This window comes from Talpa occidentalis, unplaced genomic scaffold (genome assembly GCF_014898055.3).
Source record: "Talpa occidentalis isolate TD23 unplaced genomic scaffold, MPIMG_talOcc4v2.1 talOcc4.4, whole genome shotgun sequence".
Taxonomy (NCBI): Eukaryota; Metazoa; Chordata; class Mammalia; order Eulipotyphla; family Talpidae; genus Talpa; species Talpa occidentalis.
In genome coordinates, this window is record NW_023604295.1 from 26,991,085 (window position 1) to 27,015,485 (window position 24,401).

General features: G+C 37.5%; 2 protein-coding genes across 3 annotated transcripts in view; one reads left to right on the plus strand and one right to left on the minus strand.

The window, feature by feature from the left end:
- ZMAT3 (zinc finger matrin-type 3) overlaps positions 1-3,813 on the minus strand; it is a 304,442-nt gene extending 300,629 nt beyond the window's left edge. The window contains exon 1 of the mRNA XM_037525131.2: positions 3,684-3,813. The gene's annotated coding sequence lies outside the window, so the exon portion shown is untranslated. The remainder of the gene's footprint in view (positions 1-3,683) is intronic.
- Positions 3,814-4,320: 507 nt separating this feature from the next.
- Positions 4,321-24,401, plus strand: part of PIK3CA (phosphatidylinositol-4,5-bisphosphate 3-kinase catalytic subunit alpha) — a 75,009-nt gene continuing 54,928 nt past the window's right edge. The window contains exon 1 of one of the 2 annotated variants that reach the window (XM_037525133.2): positions 4,321-4,398. The gene's annotated coding sequence lies outside the window, so the exon portion shown is untranslated. Of the gene's footprint in view, positions 4,399-5,171; positions 5,511-24,401 lie in introns of those variants that run through there. The other variant, XM_054700386.1, reaches the window with a different exon arrangement.

Genomic DNA, 24,401 nt, shown 5'->3' on the forward strand with positions numbered 1-24,401 from the left:
GATAGAGCCTTAGAGACATGTCACACAATATCAAAAATTAATATTCTTGTCATTGAATTACCAGAAGAAAAGAAAGAAATTGGGACAAGGAAATACTTGAAAAAAATAATTAACTGAAAACTTTCCTAATTTAATGAAATGTAAAAATTTTTTAAATCAAGAATTTTCTTGAATTCAGCAAACTCAAGAGGATAAAAGAAAAATACCTAGGCATATTATAATCAAATCATTGAAAGAAAAAAAAACTTTAATCTTGAAATAATCTTAAAAAATGATAAATTAGATATTATGGAAAACTATGTGAATGATCACAGATAGGGCTTGAAGAGACTGCAATGATTTTTGTCTAATAACTTTTTAACTTAAACACTACATAGGTTTCAAGTGTACACTTTTTCACCTCAGCAACTATATATATCATACCATCCCCACCACCAAATATCCAGTCACTATCCCTCACCAGCAAGTTGGTCCTCTCTATCCATTCCCAAGCCCATGCTTCCTCCCTGGTAACCACCATACAGTTGTAATCTAAGGATTTGTTTTTCTTTTGTTTATTTTCTTAGTCCCCCCTCCCCTTATATGAGAGTAGAAAAACTTTAAAGTCATGGTGAGAAAAAAAAAATCCCTATTAACCCAGAATTCTATAACCAGCTAGTGTCACCCAGGAATGAAAACAAAATATTTAAAAATTCACAAAAGAAGGAAACTAAGAGAATTTGTCACCAGGGATTTTACTGACTATGCTCCCTGAGGTAAAGACAAAAAACCTTGAAATTAACGGGAAATAGCAGTAGACCTACTCTGAAAGAACTGTTAAAAGGAGTTCTTCAGACTAAAGGAAAGTGATAACAAAAAGGAAAATGATTTTTTTCATGGCTAAATATAAGACAATCTTTTCATTTAAGTTCATTAAATATACCTAAGAGTTGAAAGCAAAAATTATAAAGTTGCTTAATGAAGTTTCCATATTTATAAATGTAACATTATATATGACTATGACATAAAGGTCAGTGAGTGAGGGGTGAGAGCAGAAGAAACAAGGGGAAAGAGACTTCTATGGTTTCAGAGTATCTTTCTACATTTTACTTGCAGTGAAGTGGTGTAATATTAACAATAGACTGAATGGCATGTATGCATATTGAAATCCATAGAGCAATGACAAAACTTTTAAAAAACTGAGATAAATCCATAAAGACAATAAATTAAAATCAAATATTAATTTTTCTCCAAATAGTCCAAAAGTGGCAGCAAAGGCAGCAAAGTAGGAAGAGAAAAAACATAGGGAACTAACAAAAAACTAGCAAGAAAATGATTGGTCTAAATCCAACAATATCAATAATTAAATTAAATGTACAGCAGTAAAAGTAAGTATCCCGTTTAAAACATAACATACATAGATGAAGAAAAGAAAGGGGGGAAATACATCACACAAATACTAATGGATAGAATGCTGGACTTAATATATTAATATCAGATAAAATAGATAAGGATAAAGATATTATAAGTCAAAGAGAGTATATAATGACAAAAAAAGATACATAAGTATATAATGACAAAAAAGATCAGTTCATCAAAAACACAATTCTAAATATCTGTGCACTTAACAAAGAACAGCAAAAAACAATGCAAAAATATAAGAACTGAAAAGAGAAATAATCAAATACACAATTGTAGTTGGAGACATCAATGTTCCCTCTCCCAGATACTGATAGAACGAGTCAAGAAAAGGAGGAAGGATACAGACCAACAACATTCCCAACCAACTTGATATAACTGATATTAATAAACACACATGACATTGTGTGTTTAAGTACATCTAGGACATTTACATAGACATTCTGGAGCAAAATGACCCTTAACAAACTGAAAAAAGAACCGAAATCTCCCAAGCATGTTTTCTGACCATAATCAACTAGAAAAGAGCTATATAGTAGCTCACTTTGTTATCCTTTGGTATTTTCACTGTTTGACTTGGCAATTTTATACATCCAGGACATATTGTTACATAATTGACTCTTGTTTCCAAATGACTTCAGAAGCATAGTCATCACCTTAGTTTATATTAGAGAATGTTTTGTTGCACAATGCACATTTAAGTATCAGCCCTTTTTATTTTCAATGGAAATAAATGCAAAGGGCAAGTAGCTGTCATATTTTCATTGAGTTAGAATGGAACAATAGTTTCATTTTGGACATTTTACCTTCCAACTTTAGAAAATTGAGGACTCAATACTTTAATTCTGAAGTATTCCTTTTTGTTTGATTTATAGCCTGAGAATCGCTACTTCAGCTTTTCCTTTAAAACATTCTTTCACCACAGGTCCTTGAGCAATCAGTTTTGCATAAAGATACACAAAATGATTAAACAGTGAATTGTAGTGCAAACACCTTTGGTAGCAATATAAAACACAATAGATAATTGGTTACCACATAAACCAAGTTCCACCGTTGTAAATTGCTGCTATTGCTCTACCAGCGAAAAACCATACATCCAAGTACCATGTATGATTATTTTCTATGACAAGATTTCTCAAAGCCAGATTATCATATAACAAAAAAACATGAAATGTAATAAGCACTCTCTTATTCAAAATAATTTTTGAAGGAAAATGTACCAAGCATAATTTCTCCCCACAAAGGACGACCTATTAATATCTCACTGAACTTTGTTATTGGAAGCACAATTTAGGAAATGCTACCTTAACTGCACTACTTTGACTAGTAGTACAATGTTATGACTTCTTCTTAAAAAAATTTAATTCCCTCCTACGGATTAACATAACCTTCTGAGACTTGGAATGTGAGGTGAAAACTTGAGCGTAAAAAAACACAGGAAATACAAAAAACAGAGTCAAATAAAACTATGAGGAGGAGGAAAGCATCTCATTTACAACTAGGTATGGGCGTGTGGTATTCGAGCAAAAGCTTGTTACTGGTGATATTTTTGCTTTGGATGACATTTAGGACTGTAACCTCTCTAGAGCGGGTCACTTGCAAGTCTTCTACACCTTAAAAATTAGTAAAAAAAATAAAATAAAAATAAAAATAAAAATTAGTAAGAGAGCCTACCTACGTTTAAGGATTTATATCACCGATTTCTAATGCTGCCCATTCTTGATGCCCTTTTAATACAATGAAAGACCACTAGAGGGAGAACAACGCAGAAAACCAGACCTTTGCGGGCAGAGATCTCAAAAGGCAACAAATCCCATTGCTCTCAAGTGAGAAGAGGCTTCTGGAGCACGCAATACCAAAGCACCACTTTAAATCGAATCTCTAGCCAAGATGGTTTTTCTAAGTTTCCCTGGGCACTACACGAAAAAAGCACATCCTCTGAATAGTTAGAATTGAATCTCATAAACTGATCAAATTCGGGGGGGGGGCGGTGGAGGCGAGAAGAGAGGAGGGAGGTGTCCAAGTGGGCATTGCAAAAGGGCTCCCGAGCATGAGTCAAAAGATTGCAGAGGGCTGTGGCAATGCATTCCTCTTTCGGGATGGGCAACAACTTAATCTTACGTTGTTACAAGGACGCGTAGCAACGCTCTGTAAAAGGCCTTCTTTCTACAATCCATAAAACACTTGTGGTCAGCCACTGACAGCTGCAGCTAGCCACCGCGCCCCCTTCTCTCGCCCCCCCAAAAGAGAGAAAAACTCTTCTCCCCAATACTCTATATCTCTACCCTAGTCCGCCGACGGTCGTAGAAACAGACAGCCCACACACTGCCGCACTAGGTGGACCCAACATCCTCGCTACTGCAAACCACGGAGCATCAACGCGCTCGCCAGCAGAGCAGCTCCACCACCACCCGAACTCCGGGCGGAAACGCCGCGCGCAGGCGCACTGGCACACTGTTACCGGCTTTGCCCGCTTGCCCCGCCCGGTCAGGGCAGTTTCACTTCCCGTCCCTTGTCCATCTGCTTCCGGGGGCACTGTAGGCCCGGCCCCTCGCCGGTCGTACCCTCCTCTGCCCGCGGAGGGGGGAGCCTAGGGGGTGGGGAAGAGTTCGTTGTTTGTTTACACGATGTGAGCGGAAAAAGAGACCAATAAAGTTTATTCTGGAAACAAAAGGAAAAAAAACAGGGGCGACGGAGAAAGGAGACGGGGACGGGGGCGGGGGCGTGTGGCGGGGCTGGCGAGCCGAGGGAGCGAGAAGGAGAAAGCGGCAGTTCCGGTGCCGCCGCTGCGGCCGCCGAGGTCTCGGCTGCTGCGGCCGCTGGGGCTGGGGCCGCCGGCGAGGCAGGGCTCGGGCCCGGCCGGGCAGCTCCGGAGCGGCGGGGGAGAGGGGCCGGGAGGCGGGGGCCGTGCCGCCCGCTCTCCTCTCCCTCGGCGCGGCCGCCGCCCGCGGGGCTGGGACCCGATGCGGTCAGAGCAGCGGAGCCTGGAGCAGCCCGAGAGTGAGTAGCGCGGGACTGGCCGGGCGCGGGCGCGGGCGCGGTCGGGATGGGCGCGGGACGGGCGCCGGGGACTCCGGGGCGCGCCCGCTGCGTTCTCCGGGGCACCCGCGGGGGGCTCCCGGCGTCGGCCCGCGGCGGGGTCGCCCGCGATCGCGGCTGCCGCTTCCCCTCCTGCCTGTGGCCTCGCCCAGATGCGCGAGCGGGGCTCGCCGCTCCCTCTTTCCCCCCGAGTGCCGCCGCGCTCCTAGTTTCCTTCCTCTCCCATTTTTGGGGTTGGGGCGGCTGGAGCCTGAGGAAGTGCGCCCTGGGCCGCCGCCCCGGCCCCGGGCTCGGTCCCCGCGCCCTTGCACGCCCACTCGGGCCGCGGGGGGCCGGGCTCGGGGCGCGGGGGACCCCGGGCGGCCTGCGCTTTTGGGGCTGTCAAACCCGAGCACTCCGGCCCCGCCTGCCGCGCGACCCCGCGTTTGCCTCCTGCGGGGTTTAAATCGCCCGGTTGGGGCGTCGAAGGAAAAGCGCTTCCCCCCCTACTCCCCGCCCCGCTCCCCACCCTGCAGTTCCCCACCCACCCTTCCTCTCGTAGTTGTTTTTTTCCTTTAAACCGAGACAATCGAACGTCTCGGATCTTTCATTCATAGACCCGGGCGGCGCGTGTCTCCGCGGAGTCTCTCCTGGGAGGTCGGGTCGTCGGTCCTGAGGGGCTGGGGATGGCCCTGGAGCGCCTGGGGCTGGGCTGGGTCCACCCCAGGCGACCTGCCGGCGTGTGTGACCGCGGCTTCGGGGCTTATTTTTGGGAGGGTAAAGGAATCGTGGTCATCATGGTAGCTTGTTACCAGACTTGGGGGTCGGGCGCTCCTGGCTTCAGCAGCGCTCATGGGGGAGCTGTTTACAGAGCTGACTGGAGGCGCAGGGAGAGCCCCGAGAGCGGGCTGCGTCCACCACAGCCTGCATGTTCTTGTAGGAATAAGAGTTGTGATTGCATCTTGGCGAGGCTTCCTCATTCCAGCACTGCGCCTCTGTGCACATGCCGGACTTGGGTTTTTGAGGTGATGTTTTGGGTCGTATTTTGTGAAGCCTGGGATACCCCTAGACAACTCGGGTGGGTTCAACTCCTGGTAAGTCAAGCCGCGTAATTTCTCGTGCCATAGCTGCACCACTGCGGGCAATGCTGGTCGCGTGTTTTCCTACTTGAAAACTGGGTGTTCTCTGTATTTACTTGAATTGCAGCGTACGGGTTTTGTTTCTAGGTTGCATTGCGTTTTTAGAAAAGGTCTGGAAAATACTTAAGGTACCAGCTCGCTAACTTCGTTTGATGACATCAAAACCACTTTATTAACCTGTTCATGTAGGAACTGCAGTGTTCGTAATTTGGTAATATGTTTCTATGGATTCAAGTTTTAAGTTTGTTTTTTTTTTAAACTGGAACATTGAATGCTGGGTGACATTATATATCACTATCAAAATAGCACATGTACTAGAATTTTTTTAGTTATCTGATTAACTGTTCTACAGTGTCACCAGTCAAAATTACCTGAAGAGTGGCCAATGGTGTGTGTGTTGGGGGCGGGGTTGAGGGGGAGGGTGCCTTAGCTCTTTTGATGTTCTGTTTGTTTTCGAGTTTTCTTATCTTGTGTTTGGGATAAAATTAGATAAGACTTCATCAGTAACTTTTTTCAAAAGTTTCTTTTGTGCTTTTTTTAATCATTGTAAAATGGAGTGCCTTCCTATTAAATCATGAACTAGGTGATTGAAAGAAATGATAGTACATCAAAATTGTAATAGCATCATGGAGGAACTATCAAGAAAGCAAGTGAATATCAATGTAATGTTTTATCATTGACCATAAGAATAAAGGTTGAAATACATTACCATCAGTTTCTGCTGAAGAATTAAAAATAAGCCACATATAAATGCAGAGGTATTTTTATATATCTGAAGTTATTTTTACTTTCAGTAAGTTGGATATAGCATTAAAGAAATGTCACTACAAATCCTGTACTTAAACTGGAAAGTTACTGCATAAAAGTGTATATTCTCATGAGGCTAATATGTAAAAGAGAGACTGAAAGATGGTTGCCTCTGCCTGGCTCTGTGTATGGAAGTCCTTCTGGAAACATAGCTTCCTTCCTGCCAGGATAAGACCCTCTCCATCCCAGTTAAGTGTTCCCTTTTTTAAAAAAATAAATAAATAAATTTAAAAATAAAATACTCATATAATAAGGTTTATCATAATAACCTTTTTTCTGAAATAGTTTAATTTGTGTGTACCTTTCCTATTAGTACCCTTGACTAAGTATTTTTTAAACATTTGCTATTACTATTTAAAGGGCATTTGCTCTGTTGATCTGTTTATTTGAAAAGACCTAACTTAATCCCATTAGATCTCTTTAGCAACTATCAAAGCATTGAAAGGATCAGTTCTCTATTATTTTAATATTTTAAATTCCAAGGTAGGAGTGAGTGATTCTTTAAATGAAATGTGGTTTTTTAAAAAGATTTATTTATTTATGCATACAAGAGCTGGGGTACAGGCCAGAGATGTGGGGGGGGGGGGTTGAGAGGATTCATCAGAGACAGAGTGGGGAACAGAACAGGCAGACTGACTGAAATACACTGCTGAGGAGAGCAGCGGGCGAGACAGGAGAGGTCTGCTGAGCCATGTGTGTTGCTCCCTGGCCTGCTGGGGATCGAACTCATGCTGCAGAGGCTGCAGATTGCTTCATACTGCGGTGCTTAACCCCTTGCGCCACCAGGGAGGCCCTGAAATGTGTTTTTAAGCATCATGAAAGATTTTTGTCTCTGGTGAAAATATTTATGATCCTAAAAATAGCACAGCTCAGAAACATGGATCTTGAAATATTATGGTTTATATTTTACTAGCACAGTTATCAAACTGCTTTTCTTAAGTGTTATTTATGCTGAGCTACACAACAATCCTGCAGACAAGGTAGTACTACTATCTCTAAGAACTGACGTTTTAAGGTCAAACTGGTGTCAGGTGACAGACTCATTGACAAAACCCCTTTCACTATATCATGCTTCCTCTAACCTGCTGCAACCTGCATTTTTAATAAATACAGAAACTAGGGCTCAGACATATTAAGATCACCTCCTGTTTCCTTTGTATACATGTATACACATGTATACGTATATATTACATTTATAATGTGTATGTGTGTCTTCAGTTTCCTATATAACTTAAATAGTGGTTTTTAATCTTGACTACACATTTGAATCATCTAGTTTGTTAAAAATACCAGTGCCAGGGTCTCATTCCCAGAGATTATAATTTAATTGTCCTGAAATGGAGCCAAGACATCTGTGTTTATTTTAAAGTTGCCCAGGTACTTTTAATAGACAAGAGTATAAAACTCTTGCATTCAAAGACTTGTTTTGGTTGTTGCTTTTCTCTCTAGCTAGGTTCATTTCTCCTTCCTCCTCCTGCAGCTCCCTTGGCCTTTATCTCCAGTCGCGTGCAAACGCTATTTGCTCATCCTGAAACATTTCTGCACTCCATACCTCTTTTTAACTAGCTGACTCCTACTCATCTTTCCTAGCACCTTTGAAAAGTCATGTCTGGGTTAGGTATCCCTGCTTCCTGTTCCCATAGCATTTTGTACTCCCACTGTCATAGCATTGACTCACTGCATTGAAATTGCTAACTTGTCTTTATCCTCCACTGGGAGGAATCCATGAAAAGGATAGGGACTAATTCTCTTTTATATATATATATATATATATATATATATATATATATATATAGTTCTTGTCTTATTGCCAAGCACAGTAGCCAGTACATATTAGGTATTTATTGCTTGAATAAGTATATTGGACCACCCATCTTTACAACATGTAATGATTTACAAAGACCAATTAAGTTTTTATTAGTGCCAAATATAGTTTATATTTTTGGTCACTAAAAATGTATATCCCTACACTTGCCAGACATACAATTTTCATTTGGAGATGTTATAAATTAAATATAAATTATATCAAGAGTGACTACTGACATTCAATCCAAAGCACACCCACACACAGGCAAAATAGGGATCATTATAATCAGAACTGCACAGGAATCCATGAGACTAGAATTTAGACCTCAGTTTCACCACAAGTGTTACGTTTTGGGGCAAGTCCCAACTATAATACAGTTTCCCCATCTATAATACAGAAGAACTGTACTGTGTGCATTAGTTGGCACTCAGTGATTGAACCTTAAATCCCATGAGTACTAAAAACACTGGCTTTGGAATCTGAAGCTCCTTAGATCAGTTTTACACAGGTTCTTACTATACTTACTGACAGGATTACTGTACTTTGCAGAGATTTCCTAATCTGTATAATGGGAATAATGACTACTCAATAGAGTTGTTGTTGAAGTAAATGACATAATGTAGATCTAACAGTTTTTGTCCTGAATCAGGTTGCTTAATAAATGTTCCTTTCCTTTCCCCTAGGTGGTGTTAGATCTTATGAGTGGACTTACCCAAAATAACAGAAAGACACAGTTTGTGTAATAAATCCTATTTTCCACTTTGTTGACTGTTAGCACTACCAAGTGTGACTAAGGACCAAAAACCACTGTGACTTTTAGTTTCATTTTCTTAGAATCCCATTACACTGTGAAACACCAGGTTGTTAGTCAACCTGCTTGGAAATAATTATGCCTAGAAGTTTGAGTCATGACTGGCAGGTAAATGTCCAGCTGTTAATACATCCATAATGCATCATGTGGGGGATGGGAGAGTCTAAACCTTATAATATTTCCAAATATAAGTAAAATCAGTCTTGACCATTCCAAAAGAAGGGAACAAATTAAAAATGACCTACAAAAGAAGACCTGGAGATTTTTGTGAAATTTCTGATGACTAAAGTTTAAAATCCAGGGACAATTATTTAGTAATTTCCAGAACACCTGGAAATTAACACTCTGGTTAAGTCCAATTCCAAAAGATAAGATTGTTGTCTGTGTCAGATTAGCAGTCTGAAATTGTTGGGTTTTCTTTTTCTTTCTTTTTTTTTTTTTTTTAAATTATCATTTTTTTATTTTTAAAGATTTATTTATTTATACAAGCACTGGGTACAGTCAGAAGCTCGGGAGGGTGAGAGAATTCACCAGAGCCAGAGCGGGGAGCAGAACAGGCAGAAGAACCGAGGTACACTGCTGAGGGGAGCAGCGGGCGGCAGGAGAGGTCTGCGCACCATGTGGGTCCCTCGCCCAGCGGCCTGGGATCGAACTGGCGCTGCAGAGGCTGCGGGCAGCTTCATAGCCCAGCGCTCAACCGCTGCGCCACCGGGGAGGCCCTTCTTTTTCTTTCTTTGGGAGCTATGCTTCTTAATTTTATATAACTACCTTAGATTTTATTTACTTGGTAATAAGTGTAACCTTATATACATCTTAACTCAAGTTTTATGACACCAATCTTTTTCTATAAATCAATTTGACTTGCCTGAGTTTTCCCTTAAGCTTATGTTTAAAGTGAATTTTATTAACCATCTTTTTTGGAAAAATACTCTATAAAAATTTAAGATGTTCAATAGGGAAAACTGAAGTGTTAGGAGTAAAAAAGCAAATATGAAGCAATACACGGTGAGATCTAAGGAACCAACTTGGAAGTTCAAGATTTCCATCATTTGAGAAGTTTTTTCAATCTTAAATTAATAATGTGTTAATATTATATGTCATTCACATTTAATTGCTTCTTATATGATTCACTTGATCATGATTAAAGAATTTTTAGGTATTCTTTCTCTCTCACCTCAACTATACCCCAACTTGATGTTCCAATAAAGAATTTGTAAGTTTGCCATTAAGGTAGTGGCTTGGAGCTTTTTTTCAAGTTTACTATTTGTTAAAGTAAAGGTGTTAAAGTAAAGGTGTTCTTAATGTGGATTATAGCACTCTCGTTAGATGGTTGAAAATTATAATATATTCCTTGCTAAGTAACATATAATTGAGATAATTTAAATGGTCCCAGAGTGTATAGAAGTGTTTAAGGGGAAACATACACATACTAATCCTTATTTTAAATTTATTTGTTTCAGATTTTTCCTGACAATTAATATTCATTTCCTCAGTATCATTTTAGCAGCTAGCTTGATAATTTATCTAAATTACACTCATTTATATGAAGTTAAGTTTTAGTAAATTTTAACATATAGTTAAAACTTTTTTTTTTTTCAAGATTTATTTATTTATACAAGCACTGGGTACAGTCAGAAACACACCATGTGGGACCCTCCTCTGGTGGCCGGGGAGCAGCCAGGGATCGAACCTGCGTTGCAAAGACTGCAAACAGCTTCGCAACCCAGCGCGCAACTGCTGCGCCACCAGGTTACAAAGGAGTCTTTGTATCAGGGCCAGCAAGGCTATTTGAAATAAATGTGGCATTTAAAAAATACTTGTAACAATTCTAACAAAATACTTACTGGCTTACTTCAGATTTTAAATACTCGCGTAGTCATAGCCAAAGAAGTCAATTTTGTGATGCGAAAAAAGCTCCATTAGGCAGGAATCATTCTGCTCTGATCATAACTTTCTTGTATAACTCACTGGAAAGACTCTGGGAAAGTGCATCTTATGAAGTACTAAATACATTTAAGACAATACAATGAAAATAATTTTAAGGAAAAAAATTTTTTAACGGAGACCATATTTGTGTTTGGTCTTGTATCTTCAGCACCTAGCATAGAGCCTAAAAAATGTAAGAGACCAATAAGCATTGTTATTTTTGTAGTAGAATCATAATTGGGAATCAAAATACCTTTATCTTCTATCAACTAGTAGTTATATACTTCAAACTATCTAAAAAGTAGGTAAATTATTATGTGTCAATTTTAGTTGATCATTTATTGAATGTAAATTTAAAGTATATAAGAGACATTCTTCTGTATGTTAACTAGTAGCATGTTTCTCCTGATAGAGACATTTTGATAGATTAAGGAGCGGCTGTATGCTGTGTATCCTGCATTAAATCAGGAATCTGAAAATCTGGCTTCTACACTGAACTATGAACTAGCTAAGGTCTTGGCCTTTCAGTATTTGTTTCTTCGCATGCAAAATTTCTGAGATTCTTTACAGTTCCAAAATTCTGTGTGATTCTTTGTCTTTCAAAGTCTATTTCTGATTGTCAGCAACAGTCAGTAAGTCACTCCATCAAGAGAGGACAATTTATCTCAGAGTGTTATGTTTTCAGAAACTAAAATCTTTTTGTCTACTTGTTTATACATTTGCACATATTTTAAGGCCCTTGTGTGAAAAATTGTGACAGAGAAAAGCTGCCATCAGAAAAGAAAGATTTTTTTTTCCTTTCTGAAATCTCAGTCATTTTGGAAAATCAAACTTAGTTCAGGCATAGTTATTTTGATTACTGGCACTGAGAATGGTTAAGTGAATGACAGACATTGAGAGTAGTTCATCCATTGCACTTCAGTTGCCAGGGTTATATGAAAGCCAGCAGATCTGTGACAGCATCCTTAATAACCCCTGGCCACCATCCTTACTTGTTTATGACTTCTAGGAAAATATATTTCCATGATTTCCCTTTAGTAACCCATCCCACTAGGTGGTTTGAAAAAAGATGACATTCTAATCTTAGAAACATAATTCCAGAGGGATAGTAAGCACCTTTTTTTTTTTTCAGCTGTATTCTCTGCTGTGCAAATATATGAAAGGTGACAAAATCTTTATTCTTGATTGGAAGTGCTATTGATTCATTATTTCTTTTTTTTTTTTTTATAGAGGCATGCTTTTATTTTATTTTACTTGTTTGTTTGTTTGTTTTATACATGCACTGGGTACAGTCAGAAGCGCGTGAGGGCGAGAGAATTCACCAGAGCCAGAGCGGGGAGCAGAGCAGGCAGAAGGACTGAAGTACACTGCTGAGGGGAGCAGCGGGCGGCAGGAGAGGTCTGCGCGCCATGTGGGACCCTCCTGTGGTGGCCGGGGAGCAGCCGGGGATCGAACCGGCGCCGCAGAGGTCACGGGCAGCTTCGCAACCCAGCGCTCAACCGCTGCGCCACCGGGGAGGCCCTTGATTCATTATTTCTATGAAAGTTCAAATTACCTTCAGCTTTTGAATTTTTTTAGCCAACAAACTGCTTGGGTAATGAGATATTATTTACAGTTATTTTGAGTGTGTACTCATTTTTCAACAAACTAAGCAGATTTTTGTGGCTTGTTTTACTTTGAAATTTGCTTTTCCAAGTGCTTTTCTGGTGGACTTATGGCAGGTCTAGACCTGAAAGTACTATTGCATTTTGAAACATTTGACTGCCTTGTGCCTACAGTGAGTGAATTAATTTTTTTTTTCTTTTGGAGTTTAACTTCTTGGCATCTACAAAAACCTTGGAGGTTTGGGGTTTTTTAGTGCTAAAAAGCTGCTATTCTGTTAATATAGTTTTATGGAAAATATCAAATGTGAAACAGCATTCATGGGACAAACTGATGGGGGAAAAATTGAAATTAGGTACTACTATGAAGTTCAATCTAAAATCAAGCCATATATGACAGCAAGAAAAGGGAAGACTTTTTTAAATGCATTTTTTATTGAAAAATATTAACAGTAACTTCACTTTGAAGTTATTTCCCTTATAAAGATTTTCTTTAAAATCCAATGGTTCTTAAAAGGCAAGATCTTAAAGTATTTATGAAAGAGATATCTGTGTTATATTTCTCTAACCATACCAGTTGTGAATTTGAATATAACTTTTTGAAAGCAATTTTTGGGCTTGTAATTACAGTGGTAGTAAAACAGCAGTTTAGAATATCAGTAATATATACTGCAGAAACTGGTTGTTGCTTTGTTTTCTCTTCAGTGGAAATGACCAGCTTTCAACATTCTTATTGCTATTCTATTGTAGGACTTCAGATTTCCTCAAAATCAGTTTGAATAATTTTTCCCCAACCAAAATTGGGACAAAATAACTAAATAATTTGACAACAGAAAAGACTCTCTGAAGTTGGGACAGACAGAAAACCCACAAAATTATGGTCAGGTTGTTAGGCTTCTCCAGTTTCCCTGTCCTCTTACATGTAAGTCAGAATAGTTAAGAGCATGTGCTCTGGAGCAAAACCATCTAGATTACTACTTTTGTAACTTGTCTGGGTTAAATATTCTCTGGGTTAATATTTGTAAAAGAGGAATAACAACAGTGCTCTTATAGTATTATAAAGAGGTTTAAATTACTGATGGAAAACTTTTAGAACAGTGCCTTGAATGTAGTAAGCGCTCGGGATAAATATATGTATGCGCCTTTATTTTATTTTATTTTTTTAATTAATTAATTTATTTTATTTATACAAGCACTGGGTACAGTCAGAAGCGCGGGAGGGTGAGAGAATTCACCAGAGCGGGGAGCAGAGCAGGCAGAAGGACCGAAGTACACTGCTGAGGGGAGCAGCCGGCGGCAGAAGAGGTCTGCTCGCCATGTGGGACCCTCCTCCGGTGGCCAGGGAGCAGCCAGGGATCGAACCGGCGCTGCAGAGGCTGCGGGCAGCTTCGCAACCCAGGGCTCAACCTCTGCGCCACCCGGGAGGCCCTGTATGCTCCTTTAGATCATGAACTTTGTCATAGGCATCAATTTATTTGGAAACTTTAACAATATATAGTGAATTGGATTCTGTCCTTTCTGAGGATTTACCTGGGATTCATATCTGTAAACATTAAGTTGCCTTCTGACAAGTTTCTTGACATTACTACTTGTTTTTGTTATACCTTTGAAGTTTCATTCTGGCTTAAGGAATCTGAATTCTATTTCATACCTAATCCTAAAGGACAGGTCAGTATATGGAGATTTAGCTTGACAAGAATAAAGGATTAATGAACAGGTTAATGGATTGAATGTACATTTCTTTTCACAATCTATCTGAGCATCCTGTGGATTTTTTCCTGTCCTTACCTAGAATCTCAGAAATCTCAGAATTTTTGGCAGGTATCTTAATCATACTCAGTCATTGAAGCAATATTCGTTTTGTGCTATTAGGTATTTCCTTCCCCTTTCTTCAGCACTAAAGATAATAGTTGTGTCATATTCTCACATAGTTTATGTGTTACGTGGTGTCTATAGAATTCTCATGTCATATTTTAAATGCTTGTGTTTTACTTGCCCATTATGCTTGCTATAAAGCCTTTCTCTGAACATAGTATTTAACTCTTCTGTATATCATTCTGTTACCTAGTTTATATTGACTTGACATTCATTATATGAAAATAAGGAAAGCAGCCATGTGTTTACATTATTTCCATCAGTTAAGCTTCTTTGTCTTTGCCTTTAATCACTTTGCTCGCTAAAGTTCTGGCATAATTGGTACACGGTTCTATATCAACCTTTTGGTTTTGGTACTGTTTCCACCTTCTATAAATAAGACTGTTAGTTCATATTTAGGTTTTGGTAAATACATGTGTGTTCATGTTTTCTCACTTCTTATTTTTTTGGTAGTTTTGATGCTCTTGTCACACAAAATAACTTAGTCTTCCTTAAGTTGATTATGCTATGGTCTATATCTCTAATATCCCAGGTTAGTAATAAAAAAACTGACACACTTGAAAAAAACCACTGTATCTATCATAATTATTAATTTATATACAGAGTGTTTTAGAAATAACTTTTGGCATAGCTATTCAAAAATTTTCATTGTTGCTTGCTTTTACGGAATTATGAAGTAGAGTTCCTAACATTTTTTTATGCATGTAAAACTTTAGAATTTAGTCACTTGGGGGTGGGGAATGGTGGTGGTGGCCTATACACAGTGAAAAAAAAGCAAAAAAAACTCCAGTAGACTGCTTTTGTACCTGCCAAAGTTTGCTATCATTCTGTGTGGTTATGACTAAGTTAGGCATTGAAGTTAAAAATAAACTTTTTTTTTTTTTTTTTTTTTTTTGCGGTAACATTGGTTTACAATGCTGAATATGATTTAGGGGTATAGGTTCACACATCTTCAGATGTATGTTACCATACCACACTTACCACCAGGGCACCCAGAATTCTCCACCACAGTCCATTGGTTGCTCTCCCTCTTTACTCAGCACCTCTAACTTTTCTTGAGCTCAGTTCTACCGTCAGATATCCAGGCTTTGTTTTATCTGTTCCTATATTACACTTAAAAGTGAAATCTTCTTTTTAAATGCGGTCACAAAGAAGTATAGCTGATAACCCGTGGGAGGAATTTACTTCATTTCCTAAGTGTACATATTAATATGTATATTTTGAGTTACCTCAAACCCAAAACTCAGTATCATGAATATGGAAAAGGGAAGTATTACAGTACGCCCCTTAATTCTCACAATAGCTCTTCAGTGGTCAGACATGAGGTCTCTCCTTTTTCACAGATTAGGAAACTGAAGTTCCATGTCTAATCACTCCAGTGGTATACTGATTTAATTTACATGGGTTACATGTAGTTTGCATTGAATCCAGGTATATCATCAACCAAAGGTAAAAGTGACAAAAGTAATCATTTAAATATTACAGTCTCAGGGGAGGTGGAAGCAGGGAAGAAAACATTGCAGTCACATCCTAATATTGAATTTTTGCTTTAAAGTAGATATGAGGTTCAAGGTGTGAGTTTGCCTTCACCACATCTGGTCTCAGTGTGTGGATATATATTCATCCAGACATGTGCATTCTTCGTATTCCATAACCTCTAATACCAAGCCTCTAGTCTTCAACCATAGAAACTACAATTTGTTCCAATGCTGGAAGAGATACTGCTTTTTTAGACTTGCTGAGCAGTTGCATTGATTTCCAAAGTGGACTACAGATAAGGCCACAATAAACTATCATTTATGCCTGTACATTCTCTCTAATACAGACATGCACATGCATAAACCCATACTATTTATATACTCCATATATTTTAGAGATTGCATTTATAATTTTTGTGTATTCTAGATGGCTATATATATGTATGTGTATATATATTATAAAGATATGTATCTTTATACAAAACATTTCTGTACAAGGTAGTACACAAAAAAAGCATGTACATTGTGCTTGTTAAAGAAAATTTAAGAGATTTTTTCAAGGAAAATGTTGACTGTGTTCCTTTGCTGCTACTGTATACCCAGGACCGCTTGCCAAGTATGGGATTTATTGAGTTAAGTGGATGCAAATGTTTAGTTTAGCTCAGATACTTACTTTTTAAAATAAATTTACATACAGTGATCATATTTTCTCAGCCCAAATTTTGAAGGCACTTTTGAAAATCTGCTTCATGCCCCCAGATGAATTACTCTTTAAATCATATTGAACAATATAGGAATATAATATTAGAAATTACAGCTATTTCACCACAATTTTTGCTACCATAAAGGAGATGTGACCACTGGACTGACTTTGCATCCTTTGTTTCCTCTCTCTCATCTGTTCTTTCGCATGTGTTGTATTCATTCCGTAAAGGAAATTCAAGAATACATGGCAGAATTTATGTCATAAAAACTCTCTGGGTTTCTGCTAACTTTTGCCTGGACAAGTGGCAAGACTAGAAAATAGAAATTATAAATAAGGTGACATATCTAATTTAATCTACTTATGTACCATTCATTCCCATTGTGCAAATACCCACTTTTTAAAATCTGATCTAGGTAGGGAAATAAAATTTACTCCAGAATCTTGGGAAGAAAAATAAGTCTACCATGAACTATGATTACATGCCATTCTTTCTATCTGACCATGATTGCCAGACCACCAAGACATGATCTCTTTTACATTGGAGAAGGAAATATTTAATGCAGTGAAATGGGATGTTTGCATATAATTCTAGGTCAGAACCAGAATATCTCCTGCATGCTAACTACATGACACTGAATAAGCCACTTGTGTTTCATGAGCCTGAAAAAAATTCTTGTTGGATGGCTAGTAACTGTAAGGTGTTTTCAAGATATTATATTCCAGAAATGCGTTTGTGCAAATAGATTTTAAAAATGCAGAACTCAAAATAGTAATGCTAAATAAAATGGGACCAAAAATAATTCTACAGTATATAAAGTCCATACAAAGATGCCTTAATATGAAATTTCATAATGCATAAGTGTGTACATCTAAGAGGGAAATAAAGAGCATATGTGGAAAGGAAAATCATAATTTTTCTTTTGTTTCTTTAAAAATCAGGAATGAAGAGAAATTTCATTAGCAAAATACATTAGACTAAAAGCTAAAATAACAGGTGATAATGAAACTCTAGAGAAGTAGCCATTATTAAAAGTAGCCATTATTCCTGTATTACTATATGATATTGTTCTAGAATTTCTGACCAATACAAGAAGACATGAATTGGAAAAGGAGTAAATGCTAAAGAAAGAAAGAAAGAAAGCTGCAGAATTCTTTCGATGTGGTATTATTGCATTCCTAGGAAAACCCAAAGTCCACTAAGAAATTATTAGAAATAATATGAATGTAGAATATCTAAATATGACAAATAATTTAAAATCAGCTAATTCTCCATGGTAGCAATTGTTTAGAAAATGTGGTGGAAATCGTAATTGCCCATAACAACAGAAAATACAAAATAGTGGTAGTGGTGGGTGAGGGTGTGGTGATATACATCAGGAGGTGTGAACCTATACAGTGCTGTAAACAAATGTACCTCAAAAAATTTTTAAAAAGATAAAAAATAAGAAATATGTGAGTTCATGTAAAAAAAGCTAAAAACCTTATTAGTTTCTGGGCAAAGTCAAAGTGGTGGCGCCGGGAGAGGAATTTTATGTTCCTGAATGAAAGCCCAACTCTTTTAAATAACAAGTTAATTTATAGGTTTAACATAATTTTAATTTTTAAAAATGTATTTGAGAAATTAATGAGAGACCTTAAATTTTTTCCAAGAAACTAAACAGATAAAAGTGAAATAACTTTTAATTTAAAAACCTACAACAGTAACAAAAAGTTAACCTTACAGCCCTGTCAGATATCGAAATATATTATAAAATTATAGTAAATAAGAGTTGGATGCTGACATTGATAGTAAAGTTGGTAAAAGGGCATAGAGATACCAGAAATAAATATAATGAAAGTCATTAGATATCTGTAGAAAAAGACATAGGTGAAATAAAAGATGTGTTAGTCTCATTTAAGGAGAATAGTCATTGGATGGGGAAATACATTCCAAATTTGAAAGAATTGAAAGGACTCAAGAAAGGGGACATTTCATTACATTCATTGACATTTATTCTCTTTCTTTCTCCCACCTCATATCCCCCACAATACAAATGAAAGAATTAAAAGCTCTACAGAGTGGGATTAGATATTTGCATGTATGTGAATGAGCAAAGAACTTGAGAAAATAGGTTCATTTACTACAGAGGAATTACAAGCACATGGGAAAATGTTTTGCCTTAACATATAATCAAGGAAGTAAAACTTTATGATGCAATGATATGTTTTTTTCTTTTTGAGTTAGCAAGTATTTTCTTTTCCATGTTGTTGCTGGTGAAAGTGTCATGAAATGTGCTTGTATCATGTGTTTTTATTGTCAGTCTAAGTTAATTCAACCTTTTTGGAAAGCAAGTCAGCAAGGTTAAAGTACTTTTAACATTAACATGTTTTGGCCCTATAATTCCAATTGCAGAATTATATAATGAAAATTTTAAAATAGCTTTAGTCGACAAGTAAGCCTTGCTATATCTCCCATTGTAATAGGCAGGCAAAGATTTTTGTGTATGAAGAATTTACAATAATTAGAGGAAATGTTTCTAAAATGAAAAAAGCAAGATACAAAATTACTATATTACATGAGCACAATTATATAAACCAAAGAAACAAACTTTTAAAATATACATAGAAAAAGCTTTAAGAGACTAGTTGCTTCAGGTGTTTTGTTTCTTTACTCATCTGTACACTACTGATTTCAAGTAGGTATAGACCCCAGACCCCAGGACCTTAATAGATAACTTTAGTTAGTATTTAAGTGAGTTAATTACTACAATAAATATGAGTTATTTTTACTGAGAAAAATATGGATACAGTCTCTATATAAGAAAAGTGTGGGAAGCACTCTAGAAAGGAATCTGATTAATGATATCTTACACTTAGATTACCAGTTTTCAAATTTCTATTAATAACATCATTACTTGACTAAGTCAGAAATTTCTGTTAATTCTATCCTCGACTCTCTCTTCTCTGACGTGCCAAATTCACCGATCACAAAATCTTGGGTGTTCTTGAAAATGTCTCTTGATAGCATCTCCATCTTTTTTCATAATCTCTGCCTTAGTTTAGTCATGTGCTGTATTACTTTCTCTCCTTTACTTTACAAACTGCTGCCAGAATTTCCAGAGATGTAAATAAATTAGCAGGATTTCATGTATGTGTTCTGCCAAATAGGTTTGATGTAGAGAGAAGGGATGAGATTGACACTCTTCCACACTACTAAGTATCACCCTGAAATGCAAAATCGATCTGCTTAAAGTTTATTAACTCCTTTGTGACCTGCACTGCTGCTTCTCAACTTTTGGGTATGTAAGAATTACCTCTGGAACATGTTAATATGTAAATTATGCAGACCCTAGAAATTCTGCTTCAGCAGGCCTGGGAGCATGCATTTTAATGAAACTCCTCTCTTGATTAGCATGCTGTTGATCCCGGAATAAGATTCTGGGGAACACTGACCTGGGTATCAAATGCAGTCTCACTAATTTATCTATAATTCTCACAATTTGGCATCAATCCACTTTTCTATATGTATTTCCTGTATTTCCCCTCACTGAATACCTTCTAATATAGAGGTTTTTTTGTTTTTTGGGTTTTTTTGCTTTTTTGAGTTGACATTGGTTTACCTCATTGTTTCTATTTTAGCGGTATAGGATCTCCCTTCCAGTAATGTTATCCATAGACCATTGTGCTCCCTCCCCAATTTTGTTGTAGCTCCTTTCCTTCACTCCCCCCCACTCTGAATGCCTCATTTCTGAAAATCAGCTTTCAAGGGCTAGTTGTTGAGTTTATCTAGCCATTATTATTTTTAAGATTTATTTTATTTACGCATACAAGAGCTAGTGTGTAGGCCAGAAGTGTGAGGGGTAGGGTGAGAGTATTCACCAGAGACAGAGTGGGGAGCAGAACAGGCTGATTGACTGAAATACACTGCTGAGGGGAGTAGCAGGTGAGAGAGGAGAGGTCTGCTGTGCCATATGCGTAGCTCTCTGGCCTGGTATCGAACTCATGCTGCAGTGGCTGCCTATAGCTTCATAATGCTGAGACTTAACCTCTTGTGCCACCAGGGAGGCCCCTGTCTAACGATTATTAATTGCCTAAAACTCACATTGGCCTTTCTTGACTCCGGTGTTTGTTCATGCTGCTCCTGCTGCTCAGAGCTCCTTTGCTCTTGCTCTTCCCACCCAGTATTATCAACCTGGCACATTATCTTCCACTTCTGTGTAATCTGTGTAAAGAATTCCCAGACTCACTTTACTGGACAGAGACACTCTCACCCTTCTCTGTATTTCCATATCCTGTATCACAATGCACACATACTAGGGTTTCTTACTTATTTACAGCTGCCTTCCTCAGTAGACTGTGAACCTCTTGAGGTCAGGGGTGTCATTTATCTTGTACCTCTACCATAAGCCTGGCACGTAAATGTTTGTCATAAGATTAACAATCCAATAAATATAGGCAGGGAAGGAGTGTTTAATCCAACATTTCAATAAGGAAAATGAGGTCTTGAGTATACACTTCCCCAGCTGTTTATATAGACTTGAGATTTGCACTCAGTGTTATCTATATAGCTTGTGGTTTTGATCCGTACAGGAAGGGTAGCCTATTGGGAATATTACATGCATACTCCTTTTTACACACATACCCCATGCTCACATTGTGATTTTTCTTATATGTGGGGGAGAAGATGTTTTAATAAACTTTTTTTTATCATACTTTATAAAATACCTGTTCCTCCAGAGCAAGAACCAGTTGCTGATGTTAAGCTATTTGCCTCTCAGTCTCACATTCAACTGCCTTCTCTGCTTATTTGTATCCTTACAGAAACCATATTATAGTACCTAATGGAGTGTTTACAAATACTAATTGAATTGAGCTGACATTTATATAGGTAATGTTATATTCTGTAACATTTAAGACAAAGTTATATATGTATAAGTATTCTGGTGGGTTTGAAATGTATTTTTAAAGTTCTGTTTGCAAAGTTTAGATGACTTTAGCCTTGCTATCGACTTCAGTCTTAAGGTGTTGATGGAAGTCAACCACCAGCTGCAAAGTTCACATCCAGCATGCAGTAGAATCCATGTAGCTATGGCTTAAACCAAATGTTGGCAATGAAATATTTAGTAGCAACTGTTCTTTTAAAAGAAACATTTTAGATAATTAAAGTCATCTTGTAATATCCTTATACCCAGCTGTCAGCTCTTTACTTTTTCTGCCAGTATTTCTGAAACTGAAATCAAGAAAATGGAAATTAGGGTACCACAATTTCAAATACACTGAATACTTGAAAAATGTATACATTATAAAGGTTTCCAAATAGAGTTTCTCATTGTCTCAAAAGATTTCTATATAAATTAACAATTCTCTCTAGTATTCCCGTATTAAGATGAAATATATACACTAGGAAATAACAGCAGCATTTGAGAAATTGAAGAATTGGCTATATTAGTAGCCACTGGACTTAAAGATTATTAAAGTAAATTTGAGCATTCTATTTTTTAAATTTTCTGCTATTAATTTAGCATCTTATTATCCTTATCCCTTTTTTAACTTGTGTTATCTTTCTACTTTTAAGTATACTCAAATCTCCATTTTTCATATAAAATGATTCTCCAGCATGTTAAGGCAATTCTAACAGTACCCTGTTTTTTCCCAGAATTCTTCCACCCATCCACAGTATGTTATATGAGTAGTTTTTACATTGACAGTTATAGCATTTACAGTTTATTCTGTAACCATGCTTAAATCCTTGACTATGAGTAAATTTTGATACTTGAAACTAATAACATTTTTATTAATATAATTATGTAAAAATGTTTTACTCTTAACCAAGCAGAGGGTTGGATTAGATTTATTTCCCTAGATGTTGAACATTTTGAACTACACAAAGATTACTCCTAGCATTTAGGTTTCTTGGTTCCTCTTTTCAAATACTCCACATATTGCTAGAAATTTATGCTGTTTTGTTTCATATACTCAGCATGATTTTATTATTTTTTATTGTATTTTTCCTGAAGTTTCCAATTGCCTTTTTCCCTATAGTGCAAAAAATATATACATTCTTCAACATGTCATTAATAATGCATGACTTCTCAATTCTTTTATCTGTTGCTTACTTGTTGTATACTTACTCCTGTATACTTTTTACTTGGGTCACACAGTTTTCGTATTCTAATTTGGGCTTATCATGTTCTAATGGTTGAGTAACACTCCTGGGATTGTGTTTATATATATAGGTATTCATAAACATACATGTGTACATATGTAGGTATGTTATTATAATTTCTTCTCATGCCTTCAAATACTCAGTATATTAAATGCTATTATAAAACTTCTTACAGGGCCTCCCCAGTGGCGCAGCGGTTGAGCGCTGGGTTGTGAAGCTGCCCGCGGCCTCTGCGGCGCCAGTTCGATCCCCGGCTGCTCCCCGGCCACGGGAGGAGGGTCCCACATGGGGCGCAGACCTCTCCTGCTGCCCGCTGCTCCCCTCAGCAGTGTACTTCGGTCCTTCTGCCTGCTCTGCTCCCTTCTCTGGCTCTGGAGAATTCTCTCACCCTCCCGCGCTTCTGACTGTACCCAGTGCATGTATAAACAAAAACAAACAAACAAACAAATAAATAAATAAATAAAACATGCCTCTATTAGAAAAAAAAAAACTTCAAGGCTTAGTTATCCTAAATAAAGTATTAGTTAACAGATATAATAGTTTGTTCATGTGCACAAGCACACACACGCACGCAAACAAAACCTTAATAAATAAGGATAGAAATCTATTTTAAAGAATGGAATCAACAAATGTTGACATGGTTGCGGCAAAAAGAGGAACTCTCATCCATTGTTGGTGGGATGCAAGTTGGTGTAGCCCCTGTGGAAAATGGCAGGGATATTTCTTTAAGAAATAAAAATGAAGATTCTATATGATCCAGTAATTCCTCTATTAGATATTTTTCCAAATAATATGAAAATATTTATTCCTATGTATATAGCAGCTCTATACACAATTGCCTAGTCATGGAACCAATCTAAATGCCTTTCAATAGACAATGGACAAAGAAATTGTGGGATAAATGTAATGGATTACTACACAGTCAAAAAAAGATGAAATAGTGGCATTTGAGACAAAATGGATGGCGCCTGAGATGATTATGTTAACTGAAATAAGTCAAAATGTGAAAGACAGATAACAGATGGTTTCACTTGCCTGTGCAATAACCAAAAATTATACACAAGCAAAATACAACAGGAATAAATTTTGAACTCAGTAAGGAATATATTGGTTACTAGAGAAAATGGGAAAAGGAGAGGGAGGCAGATGGGATATTGGCACAAGTGGTTTGGGGAGGGTCAACATAGAACATGTGCATCTAAGGAAGAGCAAAAATGTAACTCCAAAAATTAAAAATTTTTTTAAAAGCATTAGAAAAACATCAGAGCATTATGAACAATAAATAATAATTAGAATGATTCCAAAGTTCTGAGTTATCTGGAAATTCTGGTGAGTCATTTTATCTCTGTTTTAGACTATGTGCATTATAAACCATTCTCTAATAAAATCATTACAGTTTGTTGCAATCTATACTTTAGTTGTAAAGTATTAAATTATACTATTTATGTTATCAGGGTTTACATGTGTTCCTAAAGTTCAAAGAACTACCATTATATCTCCCCTTCAAAACTTGTATTTAATTTTCATCATCAAAATAAATGTATCTTCTAGTAATCACAGTGTGAGGTTGAGTGAGTCCCCTGCATAGAAAAAAATCATAAGAATGTTTTTGTTAGTATATAAATATCATCCAAAATAGATTTTAAAATGAAGAGTGATACTAGAGACAAAGGAGGGACAATGTAACATA